The following is a 25,014-nucleotide window of genomic DNA, read 5'->3' as shown; positions in this document are numbered from 1 at the left end:
ATATCCATTACCATGCATCCCCAAAGAAAAATTTACAGCCCATTACAGCCCACTCCCTTGCATGAAATGGTGAGAACACCAAGAGCAACCACTGAGAAGTATTGTTATCAAGTGTTCCATTTGGCTTTTAAAGAAAAGAGAAAATAAAGCTTGGGCCAAGTTCTTAGATGTTTGATGTCTTTCAGTTGCCGTTCTATAAATATAAGATCAGGCTTCAGGTGCTTCTGTCCCTCAAACGCCAAATAAAATAAACCAATTTTAATTCATATTTCCATATGTTCACATTCTAAAAATATGCTTTCTAGAGGTACTCATGCTTGTGTTGCTTTTGTGACTCTTAACAAAGAAAATATCAACAATTGAATGTGTTCAAAAAGTGAAAACTTGAAGTATCTAAGCATGTTTAGAGTGAACTAACATAAATATGTGTGTAAATGTGTTGCATACATCCAAGTCCAGTTGGTCATTTTCAACACTAGTAATTACAGCAACTCAGTACGTCAGTGGAGTGGCTAAGAAATGAGAACAACAGCATTTCTAACAGAGTGAAGGGTGTTATTATATGGGAAATGCTGAGAAACAAGCCAGGATTAAAAAGAGAACAATTGCAATGGGAGTTCAATTCCCTTTGTAATGAATTGATCAGCTTTACAATCTTTTCAGTTATATAAATGAAGGAAGAGAGCAGTGTACAACCCTTCTGGTCACAGTACAGTTGTCTTCATTGTAATATGGGACAGGCAGTTGGTGGTGCTTTTGTTAAAACACCATGATCCTATTGCAGGGAAGGGGAGGGGTAACTGAAATCCTTCCGTATTAGAGAATACCAGGTTCTTGTGATACATAATTATAAAACCTACAGGTACTGTATAAATCCTTCTTCCCATGATATTAAAGAGTTTAAATACAACAAAATTCTGTTGCCATCTTAGCCTGAATCACTCCACAGTTTAAACAGAGCAGCCAGCAGAACTAAATTTGAATTGAAACTTAATTGAATCTGCAAAATGGATCAGAGAATCTGTCCACAAATATTGTCATGTTGAACACTGGGGAAGGGGATTCACAACACATAGCATGAAAAATATATTAGGTAGTGTCACAGCACAGTTTTGCCTAATTATTTCATTCAGTCTTTGCCTCTCAGAAATAGCAAATATAGGAGTACCTGGATATTTGTGAGAGCTGTGGGAAACATGTAGGATCAAATTTGTGTATTGCATGAAGAGAAGGCAAGTCAGAGAGAAGCCAGGGCAAGATTTTGCATGTGCATTTTCTGTCAGTGCTCTAAGTTGTCCAATAAGAGAGCAGACTACATTGCCCTCTAGAAAGACTTCTTGAGCAGACCAAGGCTGAGAGCATATTGACTAAGAAAGATGAGTCTCAAGCACTAGCATGCTCCCCTGTGCCTCCCTATTCCCCCCAGAAATCAAGCTAGCATTTTGGTAGTAGCAAATGAAGTGGAAGATGTTGATGATGGTCAGAGCCATGCACTGACCATGGACAAGAAGTCATTTATTGTATTAGGTTTATGTGGCAAAGTTTTGGTAGTGGAGGGGCAAGTGTACAGGGCTGGCTACAGGGGTGGCCTCTGTGAGATGAGCCCAGTGGCTACCCTGTGACAGACACAGCCCATTCCAACCAGCTGCAAAACGTGAACAACATAGGACACAGCTGAGCCCATCAGCCAAGCTGGTGGTGCCTCTGTGATAATGTACTTAAGAAAGGACAAAAAACATGTAACAGGTGTGAGAAAGAGGAGTGAGAAAACAGAAGAGAAGCAGCCCTGCAGTGCAGAAGGTCAGTGCAGAAGGAGAGGGAGGAGGTGCTCCAGGCACCAGAGCAGAAGTTCCACTACAGCCTGTGTTGTACCACGGCAAAGCAGATATCCACACTGCAGCCCATGGATGACCACAAGCTACAGCAGGTGGGTATGGCCTGAAGGAAGTTGCAGCCCATGAAGAGCCCACATAAGAGCAGGCTTCTGGCAGGAACAGAAACCTAGGAACCTAGAAAGGAGCCCACACTGGAGCAGATCTGGCAGGATCTGCAGCCCATGGGGGACCCATACTGGAGCATTCTGTTCCTGAAGGAGGGACCCCATGATATGGGCAGTTCTTGAAGAACTGCAGCCTTTGGGAAACCCACACCGGAGCAGTTTATGGAACCTGTGGCAAGGATCCTGTGCTGGAGCAGCGGCAAAATGTGAAAAGGAAGAAGCAGCAGAGCCCAGCTTCTGTGAACTGACTGCAGCCCTATTCCACCTCCACCCATGCTGCTCAGGGAGGGAGAAGGGGGAAGAGAAGGGAGCTAAGGAGTGAAGTTGAGCCTGGGAAGAAGAGGGATGCTTTTAGTTTTGCCTGTTTCTCACCATCCTAATTTAAATCAATTTTCCCCAAGTCAAGGGTCTTTCACCTATGACAATAACTGATGAGTGATCTCTGTGTCTTTATCTTGTCCCATGAGCTTTTTTATCTGTTTTTTCACCCAGCCCTGTTGAAGAGGAGCAATTAGAGAGTAGCTTGGTGGTTGCCTGGCAGCCAGCCAAGTATAACCTACCACATTAACTCCTTGTGGCATACTTGATAAGTGCCTTTCCATCATTTATATTATAGGCATTTCATTTTATCCTTACACTGCTAACTCTTAGATGACACCTTGAAATATTTACAGAATTCTCAGGGTTGACTGGCTTCCAACTACTTCCCAAAAGTTGTTGCACAGCAGTATACTAATCACTTTGACTACATCAAGGTGGGGATCATTCATCTTTTTCTGAAGTTCATTATAATTTATCTTATATTATAAATTATCTATTATAATTTATCTTTCTAAGAAACAGGTAACCAAATAGATCTTTGTCTTAGCAATGCAATATAGCCTTCCTGAGATGCATTTTCATGTGTATGCATAGACAATTTTTGAAATGTTATAGACACTATATACAAAATGCATATGTGAGAAAGTTCTGCAATGTATACAACATATCCATATATTCAAGGTACATTTTTTCAGAGCTAGAATTGCATAGCTTTGTGTGTCAAAACATTTGCATTGCTTCTGCTAATGTAAGTAAGCCCAGGGGTTGAGAATCTGTGGAAATGTAGTAGTTAAAAACTAAGTCTCACTATGATTTTTTATGTCTTCAGTTTGAGCAAATACAATAATGGCTAAAAAGTGTCTGGCAAATTTTATATCCCTGTTTTAAAGCACAAAAAAACTGATGTACATAATTTTCAAACATCACCACATTTATAAATGGGCAAAATAACATATTTTCACTAGCTTTTTTTGCAGAAATATTTGGATTCTTTTAGCTAAAATTTTCAAAGATCAAAGGAGAATCTCCCAGTACTGGCAAATGTTAGCCCATTTGCAGAAAAAGTGTGTTAAAGTTATAAGAAACTGGAAAGGAAGTGTTATAGAGTGTTTGGCAGTCTTTGTAATAACTGGTGCCACTAGTCTTATTTATAAAAAAACAGTTGTGACACATAGAGTTTTCACACCACCTGTTTGACATGATGTCAGTCAAGTCAGGTATATTTCATGTTGCCTTTTTTTTTTTTTTTTCCCAATATGAGTTTTTTCCAAGTGAGTTCTCTAACAGTGTGCAAGCCAGTTGGGACTGCTGGCAGTTCTCCCCACATCCAATTCCCTCAAGTTCAGTGGTTCTCTTAATTCATTGCTTGCCTGGTCAGACACAGCTAGGACTAGGGTTATAAATGGATTGATGGGAACCAAAAAAAATGAGCCTTCTGCTTACATATGCCTTTCACAAAGCTGGAGCTCAAGTATGAAAGTTTTTTTCTAAATGTTATTTTTTAAATATATTTCAGAGCATTAAATACACGTCTTCTAACAGCAGCAATGCATGCTACAGAAAGGGTTTCTTCCTCACTTCCATCTTGGTTTCACCTTTGTGAAAAATGCAGTGTTTAAGTCACCATATTGCAGTTTATTTTAGTTTGTAAGGACACGTCTGAGTGTAGACAAGGAGTGAAGGGAAAGTGGCAGCTCTGGCAAGACTGTGAATGCTTTGGGAACCTGCTACGTGCTGAAGTTGTCAGTGTGGAACTGGAGTTTGGCTGTGGAATCTGATGATCATCTGTGCAATACAAAATTAAAAAGTTAATAATGTATATTGACACAAAAAAGAACTTAAATGGTCCAATAGTACTTTGGAAAAAATAATGTTTCAATTTATCTGGAGATTTGGATGCGTGTTGTCTAAATATTTGCATATCTGGTTTATACCACGTTCAATTTTGTGTAGTTTCCCTCATATTACCTACCTAGGGCTGTGAGACCTGGCAAAAAAAAAAAAAAAAAAAAAAAAAAAAAAAAAAAACATTCTAGGAAGCATGAACTTTAATATGTTGCAATACTTCTGTAAGCATGGGAGTGTTTCATGAATGCCACCACCATGCAAATGAGGCACATTGCTTTGAACTCTTCCCACAATCAGCCTGCAAGTAACAGAAAAATTCAGCAACCTGCTGTTATCATCTGTCACTGTTCAGATCTCTCATTTTTATTTATTCCTTGGTTGCAATTGATAATGTATAAAGATATTTTCCTGTGGCATTTACAGTGCTAGTGGTTATCCACAGGTGCTTCTGTGGTAGCAGCGAACCCTGCACTCATCTTTTTGGCTGCATTTTAAATTCTGATTTATGCTACAAACTCAGTGCTCAGGGGTTTATAAAAAGAAATCATCCTCTTCTTGGAAACAGAGCTTGTTGGTGACTATAGTTGTAGAAGAAAGTAGAAAAGGAAATTTGATGTATCCAAAGACCAGACATGACAGTTGCTGATTTGAATATAAAACCTGAGGGGTGGTACAGACTTGCAAGGATTGTTCTCTGGACCTCACTTTCAGTTGGCCAAAATGAGGAGAACTCAGAGTTGCAGCATGAGATGGTAAAACAGAGGTTTTAGGTCAGCTAGCCCCTTCATCTTAAATCCATAGAACTCACTGAAACATTGAAAAAAAAAAAAGAAAAGAAGAAAAAAAAAAAAAAAAAGATTTATGCCAAGTATTTCTATTGATTTGGCCTTTGGTTCTGTAATAAAACACTAAGCCAGTTATAGCCATTGTAAGTATGCTTATAGAAGTCTGGCATTTTTCTGTAGGGTGAAACTGTAAGTCAGTGTGGGTGTTGCAGTAATTTACATGCTAACATAGTTTTCTACAGATTGTACAGTATTATATGATGAATAGATTTATTTTTAGCCTACTCACAGTTATACAAACTACTAACAGTTATACAACTAACAGTTATACAAATATATTAGTGATATGTGTTTTGCAGTAAAAATGTTTTGTTCTCTCACTAGATAGGAAGTATAGTCTTTTTTTTTTTCTTTTTCTTTTGAATAGACAAAGAATTTATCGAATGAATTTGTTCCCAAAACTACATTACCAGAAGTGGTAAAAGGTTGAAAGCAATTCTTTTTTCCCTTCTTATTTTATATCTGACTCATTATACTGCAAATTCATTCTTTCTGCATATTCCAACAATTGAAATACAATTGTAAATTACAGGCAATGGTACATTTCACTGTACAAGTATTCATAAACCAACGATGTATGTCTTTTAAGAGTTTGGGAAGTTAATCGTTTTTTCCTTACCATGCAAGGAATGGGAGTTTTAAAGCAGCCTTTAAACATCCCAGCTTCTGATTTCCATTTAGCTTCCAAATAGCGAGGATGTTTCCCTGTGTCAGGATTTGATTTGCAGGAGGCCGTATGGAATTCCTCATGGTTTTATCACACTACTGTTCTTTGAAAGTCACTGTATCAAGGTTAGCAGGAGGACAGATGGGCAGGGAGGAATGCAGTGAACAGCATGTGAGAAATTGTGAATCATCATTTTCAGTCTGCATCCAGTCTTTGAATACCTAGGAGTCCCTTTTCTATCTCTTAAGCCATTGAAAGGATCTGGTATTCTATAGGTAATTTTTGAATCAGGACATAAATTAGTCAAGCAATACTTACTAGAAAAAGAAAAAAAAAAAACTTAAATAAACAATAACATACTTTAAATAATACTGAATAGCAACAAGAGAATGATAAGTGCTTGTTTCATTTCATTCTTGTTTTGGGAAAGTTGTGGTCTTGAATGAAGGGTGGAGTTGCAAGTTTCACATTATTCTAGTCACTGAAGACTGCCCAGGAAAAAAAAAAAAAAAAAAAAAAAAAAAAAAAAAAAGATTTCCACTTCAAAATGCAAAATTCCCTAAAGGATTATCCAATTCTTAGAAGACCAGTGCTTCCAAATATGTTGGGTAAATGAATATTCATGAAGATGATGAGTAAGAACATGTGTGAATGTGTTTGAGTTGTCATGAATATGGCAAGCAGATTTTTTGGAGACAACATAATGCATAAATCACGAATAACTCTGACTAATGGAAATACACTGTATGTGTGCATTCTTAAATGATCATTTTTAAGGTAGAATATTCAAGAATATTTTTGTACATCTTAGAAGTTACAGTATCTGTAAAATTCCCAGTATTTTGCAGTTCATCATTCATGGTAGTAAACCCTTGTGAAATTCATGATGGTATCAGTGACATGGTCTTACAGGCTTACAACTTCATTCAGTACACCTGAAGATTGGTGTAAATGAACCTTAAAGAACTTGACAGTATAATTCATGTTCATTCCAAGTCCTGCTTTCAGTAGTGAAGCAGCATAGAAGTAACTTTATTATAAATGGTAAAATTACTGTCAAGAACATGATGCTCAGTATAACCAAGATCTGTTAGGAAAGTACAAACATCCAAAGTCAGAATTTTTACTCTGCCTCAGACTCTACAAACGAGTTTTGCTGTGACCTATTTAAACATACCTATTATTGTGTACCCAGTCTGGAGTGTTCTTCATTCTAATATTGCCAAGTGTAAGCAGCAACTTTCATGTGATTAATCCTGAGTGTTTGTTTTCTGATTTATAGATAATAAAGAAAACATTTCTGGATTCTATTTCTAAAACATTTTACTTGGAATAATTTGTATAATATAAAATTAATAATAGTTGTCAGCATTGAAAGATAACTTTAGCAAAGAATGTGATTAGTCTGGCTGAACACTATATGTGGTACTTTTTGCTTAAGTCCAAGCCTATATAAAGCTGTACAATTTCTTTTTCAACTCCTGCCTAAAGTTATATGTTTAAGGTTTATAAGGGAGCAAGGGTAGTTAAAAGTACTCCTTTATTAAAAGTAGATATAGCTCATTAATTATTTTCAGTTTTACAGAACATTTAAGTATCAAGAAAAAATACTTTGATCCCTGACATGAAGAATAATGGGCTTAAAAAAGAAAAAGAAAAAAAAAAATCTCTATATTAACTGAGAAGATATCTGATTAAAGCATGTTGTGTAATAATATTTTTGGCCTATAAGACAGACCACAATAGTGGTTTGCCAGAAATAAACATTGCGTATGTTTGCATTTACATTGCAGCTGGCACAATTCTTTCCTCTGATATTCCTCTGGCTCACTGTTAATATTTAAAGAGTTCTTGATCAAATCATTCTTGTATGCTGCCAGTGCATAAGAAAATTCAATTAGTATGCCAAAAAATGGGAGGCAGACACTAAAAGAATATTTTAAGTGCTGTATTCAACTGTGAATTTGGCATGAACATTTTGTCCTCTATTTCATAAATATTTCTTATTATGAATTTATATTTGCAAATAGCTTAATTTGCATAGGATTATTCAAGGTTGTAAAATTAATCATGTGTGTTTGCAGAATGATGTATGTATGTGTTAACCAGTATTTGACTTAGCATTTACCTTCTGTTCCATTTTATATTCTGATTCTTGTTTAAGGTGGAACAAATGTACAGGTACATGATTGCTAGTATTATATCTATTACATATTAGTTGGAAAACTTCCTAGATCAAAGCATTGTAATATGGGTTACATTCTGGGATATAAATAATCAGGTGAACTTCAAAAGAAGGAACATTTTATATAACCACATTTTTAGTTCATTCAGCATCGACAGAAGTTAGCAACTTAGTCAACTGCAGCACAGGACAGTATATTCTCATTTTTATAGTTTTGTCAATATATGGCAAACTTAAACACTAATGGCTGCTGGAATAACCTTCCACAAGGAAAATACATTTAAAAACATACTAAATTGTATATTCATTTTTCAAATACCTGTTGGCAGTGCAGAATATACCAGAATCTAGAATGATTCTAGAGAGGCAAAAGTTAGGTCATTCACTTTACTTTCGGACTGAAGTTTCTCTAAAGAAAATGAAACTTGAAATAGGACACTTCATCAGAGATGAAGTTTTCTCTTCCAAAAGATATAGAGCAGCATTTCACAAAGGGTTTTGGTCAGCATCTTTCTTTCAATAATTCGGGAAGCTCATGGATAGCAGACTTTGAACAAATTACTGCTATACAGCCTGCTTGAGTTGTAACAGAATGAAAATCCCCAGTAGTGTCATCTGTTGCAGGGGGGTTGTAGAACTGTAAGTTGTATTCACAGAAGGGAAAAGTATTCTGCTTCACACATCAGTTGATGGTCTTAGATGTGTAATCACAGATCACATTTATGGTGCTTTCAGGGAGGTGCAAAAGAACCTCATGGGTATACAAGGTAGCAGTAGACTTTTTAGTGGAAGTTGCCCTTCTTGCCTATGTCCAGGAGGCTATTTGCAATGGAAATATTTTTTCTACTGAAACGAATCTAGACTAAATACACATGAGCCATGTGCTTAGCTAATCTAGTCTAATGGCAGAAAGCCTAAACTACCCATATGCTTGCCGTGGTCTGGAATTGCAGAGGCATGCTGACAATTTGGCAATTGTGACTGTTCCTGTGGGCGTCACTGAGACATTCCTGTTTCACTTCATCTCTCTGGTATCATATGATGTTCTGGGAAGTTGTGTACATTCTGTTTCTTCATGCTTCACAGAGAATGCCATTGCATATCCTGAACTCCAAGAAGTCAAGAAATATGTACCATGAGATGTAACTGACTGGGAGGTGAAACAGAAAGGTTTTCTCAGGCTGGTATTTTAATGTCAACAGCCAATTTATTGTTTCCTCTGCCTCTAACGTAGCCAAGCTCTCTTAGCCATATACTGCATATTCCTCCCTTCTCTTCATGTTTCTTATCATACTTCATTATGTCTTCTCTTTCAACCAAAACATTACTTTTTAGAATGATAATGCTGCTTATATGTCCCTGAGCACTTCTAAGAGCAAATCATCTTAAAGCAAAAGGAAGTTAGCTCTGTGCTGAAGTTTTCCATTGAAGTGAAGGGAAGAAAACTGTCCCTTGCATCATAAAGGAAAAAAAAAAATATGATCTGTGGTGTTCATTTAGGACTGAAACTAGCTTGAAAAGAAATCATATCATTAAGTATTTAACAAATATATATATATATATATTATATTACTGACAACTAGCAATTCAGTTTCCAATTATTCCAACTTGGCAGAGGGCATCCAGTTGGTCATTAGGAATGGTTTGAAACAGAGGCCTTATGTTAACACTGCCAGTGGATGGTCATGCATTGTTGTTGCATTCTGGGTAAATTTCATCCATGACACCCTGGTTTTACTCATGCTATTCATACCAATGGTATTGGCACCTTTGGGAAACAAATAGAACTTTGTTTTTCAGTGTACTTTTAGCAAACTGTTTTGTATTGTTAATCGCATCTGGTTGTCTAACCACACTTAGTATTTGGGAAAAACATGAACAATTGATTAGGGTTTCAGACCATGGAAGAATACTGTCCACTATGTCTGGTAACAACAGAACTGACAGTGCGAGAAGGAGTAGGCAGGAGCTTATGAATAATGGTTCTAAGATTTGCACAGTTGCTTATTGAAAGAGTACAGCTTCACCTAATGAATCAGAGAAAGACACCCAGCAAACCTGCCCCCACACCATGGGGTTGACATATCCTCCGGGCAGTGGACTAGGGATGTGCTGTGAAACATAGCCATAACCCGGGACACAATCACTTTCTACAATGATTAAGTTTTTTTGTTTGTTTTGTTTTGTTTTGTTTTTCAGGTTATTAAAAGTATTTCTATTGAGATCATTTTGAATGTAGAGCATTCCTACTACAGCAAATTCTAATTTCTTGAGCTTCTCTCCATGAGAAAAGAACCATCAAGAAAAGGAGACAGACATAATGCTTTCATGATTGTTATAATTAAACTCTTATAATGTATTTATCTTCTGTTTGATTTCTTTCACAAGAATGTTTTGTGTGTCCAAGTTAGATGTAAAACAGCAGAACAAGTTCTGATTCATCTTAAATTGCTTGGTTCATCTTTTGGACTGGTAGATATTGGACACCTTGTATGTCACTGTCATTATTTGTAAAATAGGTTGACATTTACAAACTTTATTTTGATTAACTTTCCTAATCCATACTTTAAAATAGTGTTAAAATATTTGAAAAAAATACTTTTTATTTTACAAATTTTTTTGTCCTCCTTGGAAGTTATGTTAAAAGGGAGATGAGTTTTTACTTCGATATCTATAGATTTTACACCTTTCAAAAGTCTAGAATATAAAAACATTAAAGATGCTGATATCAATATGTTCATTATCATAACATAAAGCAAGCAGCTGTGTGAATAATGTATGGGTGTCAACTGGAAAATGTGTCTTTCTATTGCTTTGTGTTTCTTGACTGACTGCCTAGTTAATTGAGTCATAGTGGTGTTTTTGTTACTCCGTATGTGTCTTTAATCTTATCACATATAATTGTTTTTGCAGTAGCAGTCCAGCTGTTTTCTTCAACTGGACTAATCTGACACTGGAATAAAAAGTCATGAAAAGTGAACTTGTAAATGTTCAGTCGTGGTGAGAGTTCGTATTTTTTTATGAGAACCTGTAAGAATGTAATTATCTTTACAGCCACTATGGTTGCTTTTGTCAGGTCTGAATTCAAAAGTTTATGAGAAAGTGGCAAAAAATATAACTGCATATTCAGTCCAAATAGTCATACAACCCATCTAAACTAAAGGGTAAAAATGCTCTATTGTATGTGATATGAGAATTAACAGAGGTCAAGTCAACCTGAGCACATAGATGAACATTTCCAAGCCTGCTAAAAGAAGGGAGGAGTACCACAGGAGATGCTCAGTCATCTAAGAGGATTAAAACTGAAGAACCAAAGAGAACAAATTAGCTGGCCGCATCTGAGCCTACCAGCAACTCCTGCATCAGCCTTTGAAGGCTGATTGTACAAAACCTTACGAAGGATCTGTCTGTGGGCTCCTTGGCTTTCCCAGGTTACCAGGCAGTGCACTTGAGAAGCCAGTGCTTTCTGAAGGAATAAGGAAGGAGAGCTTGGAGGATTCACGATATCCACTATGCCTTTTGCCCTTATTTTTGCTCTTCAGATGCCACTGTTTCCCATCCTCCAAATCCTGGAAAGGTCCTGTCTCAGGATGGTTTCCCTGGTTATACTACTGGAGCCCAGGTCCAAAAATAGCAGATTCTTTCAACTGTAAGAAGATTCAAGCTCTTCTTATGCCTCTTCCCCTGTCAGGAAATATATGGGATTTGCCTCTCTTTACCCAATACTTTCATGAAGCAAGCAAGTCCTCAATTTCAATCCCTGACAATTTAAATTTGAAATAGGCCCATGCAGGAGGTAGGGCAGTGAGTAGAAGAATGAGATCAAGCACACAGACTGAGGAGACTGTATAAACCTTATTACCACAGGAAACATGCCAAGTAATACTTAACAGATCATTTTTATTGTCATCCCTCATCTCTCACATGGACTTCAAAAATGCACTGTAACTGTCTGAGATCACACTCAGTGGCTGTATTTAGATCATAAAAATTTTCCTTTAGATCCATCTTATGGAACTGAACCAACGTTAAAAGCTTTAGCAGGCTTGGCACCTCTTTCCTATTCCTATCCGTTTAGGTAGATCAGAGATCTCTTCATGCTGTTTCCAGTGTTTTATTCTGAGTTTTCCCTTCAGATGTCCTTTACCTGCTAGTCTCTTTCTGTCCTGGAAAAGGAACCAATGACTTTTTTAAAGTATGTAAGGCTCTTCTAAACACAGGTTTATAGCCTGCCTACAAAGTGGTTATCATAATAAATAAATAAATAAATGGGCCAGGATCATAATTTTTTAACATTTTACACATTCACTCATAAAAAGAATAGCAGCAGTCACTGGTTTTACTTGTATGTTCTTATTGGATGCGTTTCCAGTTAGTGTGTGGAGCATAAGAGTCTTGTCTTCCTGTTTCATACTGCTCTACAAAAGCCTGAAGGATGAAGGATGGTGAAATAAAATGATGAGCCTTCTCATCTGACCTTAAGCACATCTGTTCTTAAACCTGAAAGAAAAAGGAAGGAAAAGGCTCGATAAAAGAAATATATATCCCAACATTGCTGGAGCCCACTTTATTCAATGAAGCTATCCTGAGCTGGAAACACAGGAGTTCAAAGCACAAATAATCAAACCCTGTGTGACTGTACAGTGTTGTGTGAACTTCCCAAGAAAGAGGAAAAACTTCAAAGTTTACAACACTAGGAGAGGGGGAGGTTGTTTTGGTTTTGTTTCATTGTTTTGTTTGTGTGCTGTTGTTTCATTGTTGTTTTGCTTGTTTATTTGTTGCTTTTCTCCATGTAGTACAGATTTAACATTGGTAAATAGTAGTGACTGAAAATATAAAAATAAAATTCATTTAGGAGGAATTTGGATATGATTCTGAGTTGCAATTGTGAAAATACAGGCTACTATGACAGGTCTCAAGAGAAACGTTTTTGATATATGTAGTTATTGTTAAAATGAGAAACTGGTTTTCTGTGTGAGCATAAATTCAAGAAAATTAATAAACCAAAAAAAAAAAAAAAGTAATGAACTGAAGACAGATGTAAATAAGTTTCTTGCACAATAAGTACAACATTATTTGTTGTACTCTGTTTACAGTCCAAGTTATGTTCTTCATCAAGAAGAGAAGGGAGAGACCCAAGCCCTGCTCTGACAAGGTTCCTGTATATTTCCAGTCAATAAATTTATTGATACAAAAAAATAACATTTTTGTATATCTTATCAGAGTTGTATTTTATAAAGTATTCAATGGCTGGATGGAAAGCCAGATTCAGGGGTTACCAAATGCCTGAAAACCTGCTTTCTACTGTGATTTAAGAAACCAAATCAATTTTAGTTTATGAAAGAGAAAAGAATGAAATAGCTCTGCATTATAGCAGCATGACGGAAAGTTCCTCAGGATAAGGTCTTCTAAAATGGTATTTTCAAAAACTCAAAAGCTGTTAGCTGGAAGTGGAAACCAGACACATTTAGATGCAGCTATGTAACACTGATAATTACCAGAACAATTTACTTGGATATGTTGTAGATTCTATTACTTCATATCTTTAAAACCAGAATGACAATCATTCTAGGAGGTGTTCTCTGGGTCAACAAGTTGTGGTACCATAGTAGCAGTTATGTATGTTTTTTTTTAACCCATATTATTTATGGGTACAAACTGTGTAGTGGCCATGGCTCATTCTAAGCTTAAATCATAATGCTGTCATTTAACATATGATGAACCTCATGTTTTGAAAGGAAAGAACAGATTTCTGTTGAATTGCTACGATGTAGTAAAGTGAAAATGCTGTGTATTATTGTTGGGGTTTAAGGGATTACAGCTTTTTAGTACAAAATTTAAAGTAGACTGTAAAACACTCTACCTTCACCCTGAAATATAATGAAATTAGAAGGAGGAAGTCACAAAGAATTATTATGATATTCTGCATATACCAACAGTTTGATATACATATAGTGATTTGTTTATGAGGCTTCTCTCTTAAAGAACCATTTCCCTGAAGTATTTTCAATGTTATGGAAGTGTTTAATACATACATATTATTCTGAGGGCAGTGTTTCAGAATTTAGAGCTTAATTTAGTTTAAAATAGTTTAAAATACAGTTAGCTGACACCTAACTTGAGGGTACCACTTTATTCTTCCCAGTGTCAAAAGATTCTGCATGAATCCTGTGTGACGCCACCAGATGACCCCACCAAACTGATAAAAGTTCACTCAAAAACCGTTCAGGTAAAGACAAATTGGTCAGTCAAGTACAAATCAATTTAATTCCATTAAATTAGAAAAATTGCCTTTATAATTCAAGTTGTCAGCATGTTTATTCATTTTTCTTACTCAGCTGTCCAACATCACTGACTGACTATTACTCAAAATGAGTAATTTCATCAAGTAACTTGTTCAATTATTTTTGCCTCTACTGATTTAAAAGTAATAAAAGTAATAAGTGTTCGGTATTCAGAAATTAAGCTTTGTTTTGATGTTACCTGCTTATTGATAGAATTCTTTTCTGATTTTTAATTGGATAAGCATAGCACCTACAATTATTCTTGTCATATGCCATTTGTGTGCATACCTCAACACACTGGTTCAAACATTGCAGAAATATGTTTTAATATTTAAATTTCCTTATTTTTCAGATATGTTCAGACCATTGAAACTATTTACCAAAAAATGCATTAAAAAATCCACTTAAGGGGCATGAGCACAGTGGAAACAAATGAATTGTGCATAAGTAATGGCAGAAAAAAATCTCTATCTAAAAGACTCTCTTTTAAAGTATGTGTGTGTGTGTGCATTTTCAAACAGAATAATATGCAAAGAAAACCAAAGTAGCTGTTACAAAGTTTTGTAAAAGTTTTTAATTAAAATTGCTGCTGTAAATTTATGGATTAAACATGGTTCTGTAGTTTAGGTTGAATTGAATGGAGCGTCAAAGAAGTTGAGATGTTTTGTCCTCTGCTAGAGGACAGAATACTGACCAGGAGGGAATAAAGCTGCTGTACTTTGCCATGCTTGGCACTATCTCCACAGACTTTCTATTCTGCACTTACTTTTCATGTGACATAATACTTTATGAGTTCTTACTTCATAAACTTAAGTTACTTTTTAGAAGTACCAGTATTTATTTTCAGATTCTTTATAAATTAAATTTTATTTCCCAGTTTGCCAGAGCTCACAAACATTTCTCACAGAATTTCATGAAAAATAATCCACTTCCAAAATCATTGACATTTCAAGTTATTTGTAACTAGTGTTACAGGAAAAAAAAAAAAAAAAAAAAAAAAATGCAGCATATCTCACCCTCTGAAAATTAGTTTCTCTGTTTCTTATTACTTTTTATGTTAGCAGAGGTGAAGTGAGACAGGTTGATTTGAACAAGTGGCTTATGACATCCAGCAAATCTAACTCCATTTGGTAGCTCTCCCATTAAAATATAAATTATTTACATTCCATCTAATAAGTAAGAGCAAATAAATAACAACAAATATGAACCAGCTACTATAACCATGAAAGATAAGATAGTTAAAGTTCTTTAACTGCATTTATATGCCGCAGAATATATAAGAGGGCTGGGTCAGGTTTTAGCTGGCCTTTTTTTTTTTTTTTAACTTTAAAATCAGGAAGTTTTATGTTACAGTCCTGTTAGGCTCTGCCTTTGAATAAGAGGTTTCCATGCCAAACCAAGGTGGGTTTTATTTTGTTTTTGTTGTTGTTGTCATTGTTTTGTTTTGTTTTATTATTTGTATGGTTTGTTGTTTTTTGTTTATTTTTTTGATTTCTAGGCTGAGTTGGAAGGAAAAGGTTAAAATAAGAAAAATTCAGTTTTATTCTAAGCATGACTGTTTTCTTCCAAACCAATGAGCTTTCTACCTCATTTGCTGAGCTGATTTATCTCATATCTTCAGAAAGGGCTTTTGTTTATTCTATCAGTTTTCTCCCACATAGAAGTTCATTGGCCTTGGGTATGAGCAGAATGTACTTAGTTTCCCTCATCTCTTTTCCTACTGTATCAGTGCAGAAACCTAGGTTGGGAATATAGCTGGTAAGTATCAAAATATAACAGTCAGGATTCTTGACCTGGGAGGATCTGGAATATGTCCATGACACAGCGAGGTAATCACATTGCTGACATTTCTTAATACAGTCAAGATTCATAATAAGAATATGACTTAAGTAGATTTTCCATGAAGTTCTGGGTCCTGCACTTTGGCTACAACAACCCCATGCAGCGCTACAGGCTTGGAGGAGAGTGGCTCAAAAGCTGTGCAGAGTAAAAGGATCTGGTGGTACTGATTGATATTCACCTGAACATGAGCTGTCAGTGTGCCCAGGTGGCCAAGAAGGCCAACTGCATTCTGGCTTGTGTCAGGAGTAGTGTAGCCAGCAGGACCAGGCAGATGATTGTCCCCTTGTACTCTGCTCTGGTGAGACCACATGTCGAGTATTGTGATCAGCTTTGGGCCCCTCACTACAGGGACACTGAGACCCCTGAGAAGGGCTACGACGCTGGAGAAGGGCCTGGAACACAAGTCCTGTGAGGAGCAGCTGAAGGAACTGGGGTTGTACAGTCTGGGGAAGAGGAGGCTTAGGGGAGACCGTATTGCTCTCTACCACTACCTGAAAGGAAGGTGTGGGGAGCTGGAGGTCAGCCTCTTCTCACAGGTAACTAGTGAGAAGTACCTAGTACTTAGGTACCTAGTTAACAGGTAACTAGGACTAGAGGGAATGGCCTCAAGTTGTGCCAGGGGAGGTTCAAGGAAAGGTTGGACCTGGCACTTAGGGACATGGTTTAGTGGGTGACATTCGCTTTAAGATGATGGTTGGACCAGATGATCTTGAAGGTCTCTTCCAACCTTAATGATTCTATGATTCTATGATTCTATGATTCTTGCTGGCAGTTCTTACTGGCAGTTAAAATAACAGGCATTTTCACAGAGGTTTTGAAGTTTTTTTCTTTCTGGTGGGCTAGAAAAGGTAACATATGGGCTGTCCAGCTATGAAGCTCAATAGACTTTGTAGTGTCATTCTGTTAAAACTAACATCGTAAAAAGTGTTACCAATGGTCTTCACAAAGTTTCTGTAAGGCTTTATAAATATATAGCCCTCAAATATCTAAAAGGGAATTACAGGAAAGCTAGAAGGGACTCTTCGGGTAGTATAGTAATAGGACAAGGAGTAATGGCTTTAAACTAAAAAAAGGTAGATTTAGATTAGGTATAAGAAAGAAATTCTTTACTGTGAGGGTGCTGAGGTACTGGAACAGGTTGTCCAGAGAAGCTGTGGATACCCCATCCCTGGAAGTATTTAAGGCCAGTTTGGGCAGGGTTTTGAGCAACCTGGTCTGGTGGGAGGTGTCCCTATCCCATGGCAGATGGGTTATAATTAAATCATCTTTCAGGTCCCTTCCAACCCAAAGCATTCTATGATTCTATAAAGGCTTCCATAAAGTTTCTCTGTGATGACCCTTGTAAATTTCTTTCTCCATATTTATAAGTTTCTGGGGCTGGCAACAGATTTTCAGGGGTGACACCACTCAAACTGAGCTACCAATAGAAAGCAAAGATGAGAGACCATCTGCAAGCATAGAGACCCTAGTGTTTATATGTTTTTGTAGAATTCATTTTTGCTTGGACTTAAAAGAGCACAGTGTACTTGGAAGAATATTTTTAAGGGAAATCAATCTCTATTTCTGTTAGATGAGGTCAAGGTCTGTGAGTAAGACTGGAGCTGTAGAGTGTCTTATAAAACAGTGTTTCATTAAATTAAAATTACTTGGGTGTTCTTCTGTGGGTAAAGAAATATTTAACATAATGTTTAGCTTTGTTATTTAGAAAAAATATTAAGGAATGCAAAGCTGTAAGCTAAGCACTGTAGTGCATAGGACTAAAAACAATGAGATGTCTGACTTGTCAGTTAATATCATGTCTTCAACGTACAAGTAGAAAAGGTATTAAGATCATGAAAACCTCTGGCATGGAAAAAATCAGGCAGTAATTTAACTACAATTCCTATTGCAAACATACCATGCTACAGACTTGCAGAGCAGGTAATAATGTGGTAGAAAATGTATTAGTGAGCCACACAGCTGAGTACTGTGTAATACTGCAAGTTCTGTCTTTGACTGGCAGCTTCCATTAGATCACTGGCAGTCACTGGATTTTACAATGGCTCATTTGCTTGGTCACATTATTGTCCTTGCCATGAGGATCAGGTGCTTTTTTAGCGCAAGGGTGTTCATTTTCACTGCATGGCCACATTGCAGAGCATGGAATTACTTGCCTTTCACAGGGAAAGTACTGTACATTGCATACATTGAATGTGGGTTTTATCTGCTGAGCATTCAATTCCAACTAGAATAAACTGAGCCTTCAGCATACATAAGTGACTGGCGGGCAGGGATCTATATGTCTGTAATCTCCATCTGTGTATCACTTATTTAATTCTGTATGGGTTTTCTGCCACTGTGATAGCCCCTCTATTTTTAGGGGTCATCAGCAGTGTAGAAACATGTGGCATGTCCCTGGCAGTTCCCTCCTTTTGCAATCCTCAGATAACCTGATAAACATTCTAAATCACATTGATTATCTGTAATTGCTAGAAAGTAATGACTGTAGTCCTTTCATTTTAAGAAATCTTCTATGAGGAAAGCAAGTAAAAGGTCTCTAAAGTTGCAAACTTAGGTGTGACAGTAAGAAACCCAAAAGAGAGTAACCCAGGTATGTATATGACAATTTAGTTCCAAATTTTGGAGTATCTTCCTTTTCATCCTCTCTCCCTGTTTTCCCAGCCCAAAGAGCATTCTGGAAACTCAGTGTAGATACTGCTTTAAAAAATAATAATAACAACTTAAAATAAAAAAGCTGAAGGTCATAACTTTCATCTTCCTGCAGAATGGGAACAATAAAATGCAATATCTAAACATATATATGAGATATACATGTTCTATACCGCTTATATGCCATTTATCAAATTATTTGGTTTAATATATAGATATAATACTCTTACATGCATGTTACACAGACATAATCTCCTCACTGTCTTCTTTCTGAGAAAAAAAAAAAATATATATATATATATATATATATATATATATATATATATATATATTGATTGGCAGTTCTGAATTCATGGTGGAATTCACCACAGATAATCCAACCAATGTACTGTACCTTAGTGTTTCAGAGCAACTCTGTGTCCTATGCCGCAGAAAATGCATGAGCAGTCTAATTACATAGTATATTATTACTCACTGGAGCAGATCAGAATTTCTAAGAAGCTAACTGTTAATTGTGTGTGTAAATGAGGAGAGTGGAAGTGCAGATGATCACAGTTGAATATTTCAATTTGAAGAGCCAAAATTTTTGCATGCAATCCTGCATATTGCCAGTCACACTTCTAGAAGGATTGAAAAAAGCCTGTGTGTCAAAATGTTGCTGACATATTGCTGCCTTGTAATGTATTTAGATATGACTCAGAGATTAATTACACACTAGGTTTCTTTAATGACTGCAGTTTTTGTGACACTCCCAGTGAAGAATCAACTTACTATTAGCCACAGAGATGAAGAAAAGAAACCCAGGCCTAGACTTCTGAGGCACATAATACCCTGTTACTGACCACCACAGCTTCTCACCAAAAGCACATGGACAAAAACAGTCATCAAATGTAAATGTGAAACTTATCACCACAAATATATTCAAACTAAAGAGTGTTAGATGCAGACAGGATTCTTTTATTATTATAATTTATTAAATCTTTTGGGATTTGTTATTTCTGTATGGATATGTTTAGATGTATATGTTTAGATTTAGAGCTCAGTGATATGGTTTAGTGGAGGACTTGTTAGTGTTAGGGCCGAGGCTGGACTAGATGATCTCGGAGGTCTCTTCCAACCTAGATGATTCTGTGATTCTGTGATTCTATGATACAGTTCTCATGGAACTTCTCTGAGATCACCTAGAGTTCAGTTACATTCTTTCCCTGTAACTCCCACTTACTGTTAGAATGTTTATGTTAGTGCTCAAAACATTTCTCTTGATGATTCCCCTTCTCCTGTTCAAAATTAAATTATATGGTAAGTATCAGTTGCCTGGCGTGACTGCTGAAAGGGAAGAAAATGCAGACATTCTCTTGAGAGTTTTACCCAAGGCACAGTATCTTTCATATTACATGCCAAAATGGATTAGGAAAATAATGTGAAACCTCATTTTCTCTGAACACCTTTAATAAAATATGTGGATAGATGCTTTTTAGAGTATGTATCCTCTTATTGATGTCTAAATTTTCATTACTGTGATGAAACATAACAGAAAGGCCATACAGGATGGCTGCAAAATATCAAGACCTTTGGGATAAAGTGATACGCTGTAAAGTGAGGAGCATGTTAAAGTTTGATTCTCAGCATAAACATACCTTCCTGGTGTTTGTAAAAGTCTGAGAAGGAGGGAAAGGAATTTCCCAGGGAACATCCTATAGTGTGTGAGTAAATAAATAAGCAATTGCTGAGAATCTATGTTGTTCAATATGGAAATGAGAATCTTTCTTCGTTTGCCATAGTGCATAAGATGGGAGCATGACTACAAATAGTACTGCTAAAATGCATACTTTATGTCTTCTCACTTCAAACAGTAATCCAGCAGAAAGCCCTTTGCTTTCTGAGCCTGGCACAAAGCTGAGGATTCAGAAGTGTCATCAACTCACTGAAAGTTATCTTAGAACTGTATTCACTGAACAAAAAGTATCCAACATCTCTCACTCCTTACTTTCTGAACAAGCAGGTATATTAGGCTTAAGCTGCTACGGTCGTGATGATGTTTAATTAGGGCTTCTCTGTTGGCATGTTGCACATAATATAGTTACGTTGCCCACCTTCTGTATATTGTTATATCTCATTTGTTCTTCTAATTAAGCTACACACACTGACATACATATCATTGCCATTCTGTCAATTGTCTTAGTAGTTATTGACCTTATACTTTACATCATGTCATATTTTGCATATTGAAGTTTGCATTGCTCTGAAACTTGAATTGCTACAACACACTCAGATTTTTGAAATAAAATTATCAGTGTTGACTCTTCATATTGACACTATAAAAGAAATTTCTAATTATGAAGATTTATAAGTCACTAATGACCACACACCATTTTTGATTATAGTATTCGAGTTATTAATTATCCATTTTATACTACCTGCTACATTTTCCTGTTTTATCTGCTTACTTTCTATATACCTATGTATGTATGTTTGTAGTGAAATAATTTGCTACCTCACTGCTTTTCACAGCTTTCCATGACAGTGTAAGAAATGTAATTCTTCAGTCTTGTGAGATAAAATTGAAGGGGCTATGTAACACATCAGCAAGTCCTTAATTAGAGAAAATTTTTCACATATATTTAAAAGAGAGAATTTGTTTCTTGAAGACATTTTATGAATAAATTTGGAACACACAAGTAAGAAATACAGATTAGTTAAATAAAATTTGTGAAAGTTTATGTACTTTATGCAGTCAGGTTTTGTTATTTTGTATGCATTTTCACTTTATTTTTTAGATTAGAATTAATTATGCATAGTTCTGTCCACTAAGTGATTCCAACAAATTGTTGTGCATTAGGGACACCAGATTTAGCAGCAAGGATGAATACATTTGTATCTTTCTTACCTGGGGCATCCTCAAGAAAACAAAAGCAAACATAATGTGAATGCTGCAAGTAATAAGCATTCTTCAACCTCGCAATCCTGTATCTATTTAACATCTCATTTACTCCATGCCGTCAAGTGTTTTTGGTCTGTTGTCCATAGAATTGCTATTTCCATTGTTTATTAATATGCAATATGTTCATCAATTATCTTCCCTTATTTCATGAGTAATTAAATGTTCTTAGTTTGGCCAAAAAAAAAAAAAAACAATAAAAGTAAATTTGCTTCCTTTCAGCTATTCATGACATGATCAGATAGCCCTGTCTCCAGCTGTTAATTGCACTAAACATTAATTGATAGGTTCAACTAACACAATTATAAAAAATGATGCATGCTTTTTGAAAAATACTGATGGAACTGGATGAGACAGGAAAGTTTATTTATTCTAGAAATGTTTGAACATATTAACATATTAAAGTGGGGCTGAGGTGTGAGTATGATTTAGGTATTGTTATTTTTATTTTTATTTTTTTCCATGAAGAAGAATGACCCACTACATATTTAAGAGAAGCACCACTCATTCCTTCACTGCAAAACACATCATACTTGTTCTTTCCTTACTTGAAGGCGCACCCCAGGACATTCTTCGTTTCTAATTCATTCCACTTTCAGTACTGTAATAGCAGTAATCTAACTGAAGTAAAACAAGGCTACAATCTAGTTAATTCTCATGGTCTTTTATCACAATTGGCACATGGTAAATTCAAGATCCATCCCTCAATAAAGGTTTTCCACGTGGTTGCAGCAGAAAAACTCTCATAATACCTACACCAGTATAAGAGTTGGGAATAAATGGTTTTTACTCTGAATTACAATGTTTATCTTCTGTGTTTTTCCCTGTGTTTTTTCCTCTCATTCCTTTTGGGTAGATCATCCTATCTATTTTCTGCTTTTTTTCTCCAGCACTTCCTCGTGGAAGATTCATTGACAGCTCAGATTCAAAATTGGTGTTGAACTAAATGTTATCTTTTCTCTTAAACATTTCCACCATCCTACATGCCATGCAAGCTCATATAGCAGTGTTTAGCAAATTTTGTTATATATACCTCCACAATTTACGGAAAAACCATTCTTTTTTCTCTATAACAGATAAATGTCACTTTTTCACTTTTTAAGACCTCTTGCCTGTTCTCTTAGCATCCATATTGCCAGTCCATCCAAAACACGTCTTGTAACATTGTTCTTCTCATCAGTCAAACCATACCCACAGCTTTTAAACTCATTTTGCCTTCAAGATGTTCCAAGCTGTTCTGTCCCAGCCTATAAATCACGTTGTTTCTTGTGTTTCCTCGGCCCAGCCATTCTGCTTCATCAATATATTAAGACTACATATTCTTAATTATTCAATTACATTCTCTGTACCTGTCATGACTTCACTGTTCTGTAAATTATTGATCCTTTGGTAGTCCTTGTCTATCTATACTAGTTTTCCACAGCATAAAAAATTGAAAAATTCATAGCCGTACAGATAACAAAAAAAAAAAAAAAATGAAAATATATCACTGGTTCTGGGGATGACCCACTTTACTGTTCTTCTATGTCTTTCTCATGTCTTTGGGGCAAGTTTTTACTATTTTTATCTTATATGGCACACTCATCTATTGTTAGCCTTAAGATAATCAAGATTAATCATCTTGAGGGCTGTTTCATGATTGTTAGTGGAATGAAATAAAAATTAATTGGCTGAAGCTTTGCTCTCACAAGCATTCAAGTATGATCGATATCTATTCATAGATAACAGAGATTGGAGGATTTTGGTTTGGCATTTATATCCTTTGGTGGTATTGCTCTTGAGTGGATATTCTTGGTAAAGCCATATTGACCAAGAATAAAAGATCATCAGTGATAATCATAAGATCATCATCAATTATTCAAGTAATGGAATTACTGCTACATGCCTTTGGATGTTCTCTGTTACACAGTCTAATAGATTGCACTTTTAAAGGAGTTGGTAGGGATATAAAAACTCTTTAGAACTGGCAGATTTTATACTACAGTACTGTGACTACAATATAATTGACAAGGACAGCTCTCTGGATACACTGTTTTTATTCTTTTAAAATTGCCTCAGACCATGGCACCTTAGTCCTCTTCAGGTAAGCCAGTGAACTCATGCATTTGGAGTATTTCAAGTGCCTTTTGTGGTATTTTGAACACTGGTTTTAGAATTCAGGGTCTCCTTAGAATGAACATTTTCTACATTTCAGGAATCCAGTGAGGGGGAGTTAAATGAAGGATATCCACTCTAACTTTGAAACATATTGAAAAAGCTTACCACAGATTAAGGAGAAAATATGAAATATGTTCTGATGAAATGCAAAGTAGGTTTTTCCAGACTGACATCAACTTAAGCTATTTTAGAAAACTTAATTGTTGCCAATTTGCCAGTAGGTACAATGTCTACAACCTGTTAAAACATGAACTGTATCTGAGAGAACACTGAAAAAACATAGGGGAAAGCTTCTTGCAATGCATGTCTATTCATATTCCAGGAAAGATCTCAAGGCTGCCATTTCTTTTAGTATGACTTGATTAGCCATTCTGGAAGGGAATAAAGTAGGTGAGTGACTCTCGATCCAGTTGTGTGTAGTACAACAGGGCATACTCTAAAGTCTCCCGTCTGCTCACCAGGAGCTGAGGTGGTACCACAAGAATGCTTTAGCACTTCTGTAATTTATTATTAATTATATTATTAACCCTGTAATTTATGCATCAATAGCTCAGAAATTGCAGTAACAGTTGTGTCCAGCCTTTTGCTTGTGGTAGAGCTGAAATGAGGGTATCTGGCTTCAAACCATGTGGTTATTATATCACTTGTGATGAAGATTTTCTTTTTCAACTAGCTGTAATCAATAGTCTATAACACTGTGAGTAACTTCAGGGCCAAATAACTTCAAGTGGATATTAAATGTTGAAATCCCTTACACTGTTAAAGCAATGTATGAGTGTTATGTATACCAATTTCCTTGGTGGCAGAGGGAGAAGGGATACCTAAACACTGCTTAGTACTCTGAAAAATTATGGAAAATAAAGTCAAGACATACATTATAAGAGGAAGGTTTTTCTTGTTATTATTATTATTTTTACATTTCAGGGTAAGCAAGCATTAGATACAACCCCAAATTAACCCAATATTAAACAGCTGGTCTGGCTTCATTTTGATAGTGAAATGTATTGTTGTTTTATTATTAATTGGAAAAAAGCTTACAGAAATCATGTTTTGGTACTGTCTCAAGATACAGTCCAGGTAGGCAACACATATAAAGTACAACTGCATTTGAATCATGAACAGATATGCACTGAAGCCAGAGAAAAGTTTTCCTGTAATTGCAGCATGCCTTATATTTGGCCCAAAGTAACCCAGAAATACTCCATTAGGGATGTAATCTCTTTTAATGCATTTATTTGGTCATGAAAAGATGCAGATGATTAATTAAGGCCTCCTAGAA

At 36.0% G+C, this 25,014-nt stretch overlaps 1 protein-coding gene across 8 annotated transcripts in view; it reads left to right on the top strand.

The window, feature by feature from the left end:
• Positions 1 to 25,014, top strand: part of DLGAP1 (DLG associated protein 1) — a 414,689-nt gene that overhangs the window by 250,731 nt on the left and 138,944 nt on the right. The window lies entirely within an intron of this gene.

The sequence above is a fragment of the Oxyura jamaicensis genome, chromosome 2, assembly GCF_011077185.1.
Source record: "Oxyura jamaicensis isolate SHBP4307 breed ruddy duck chromosome 2, BPBGC_Ojam_1.0, whole genome shotgun sequence".
In the NCBI taxonomy this organism is placed as follows: domain Eukaryota; kingdom Metazoa; phylum Chordata; class Aves; order Anseriformes; family Anatidae; genus Oxyura; species Oxyura jamaicensis.
The sequence above is the reverse complement of the archived record's forward strand: the minus strand, read 5'-3'. Positions and strand labels throughout refer to the sequence as shown.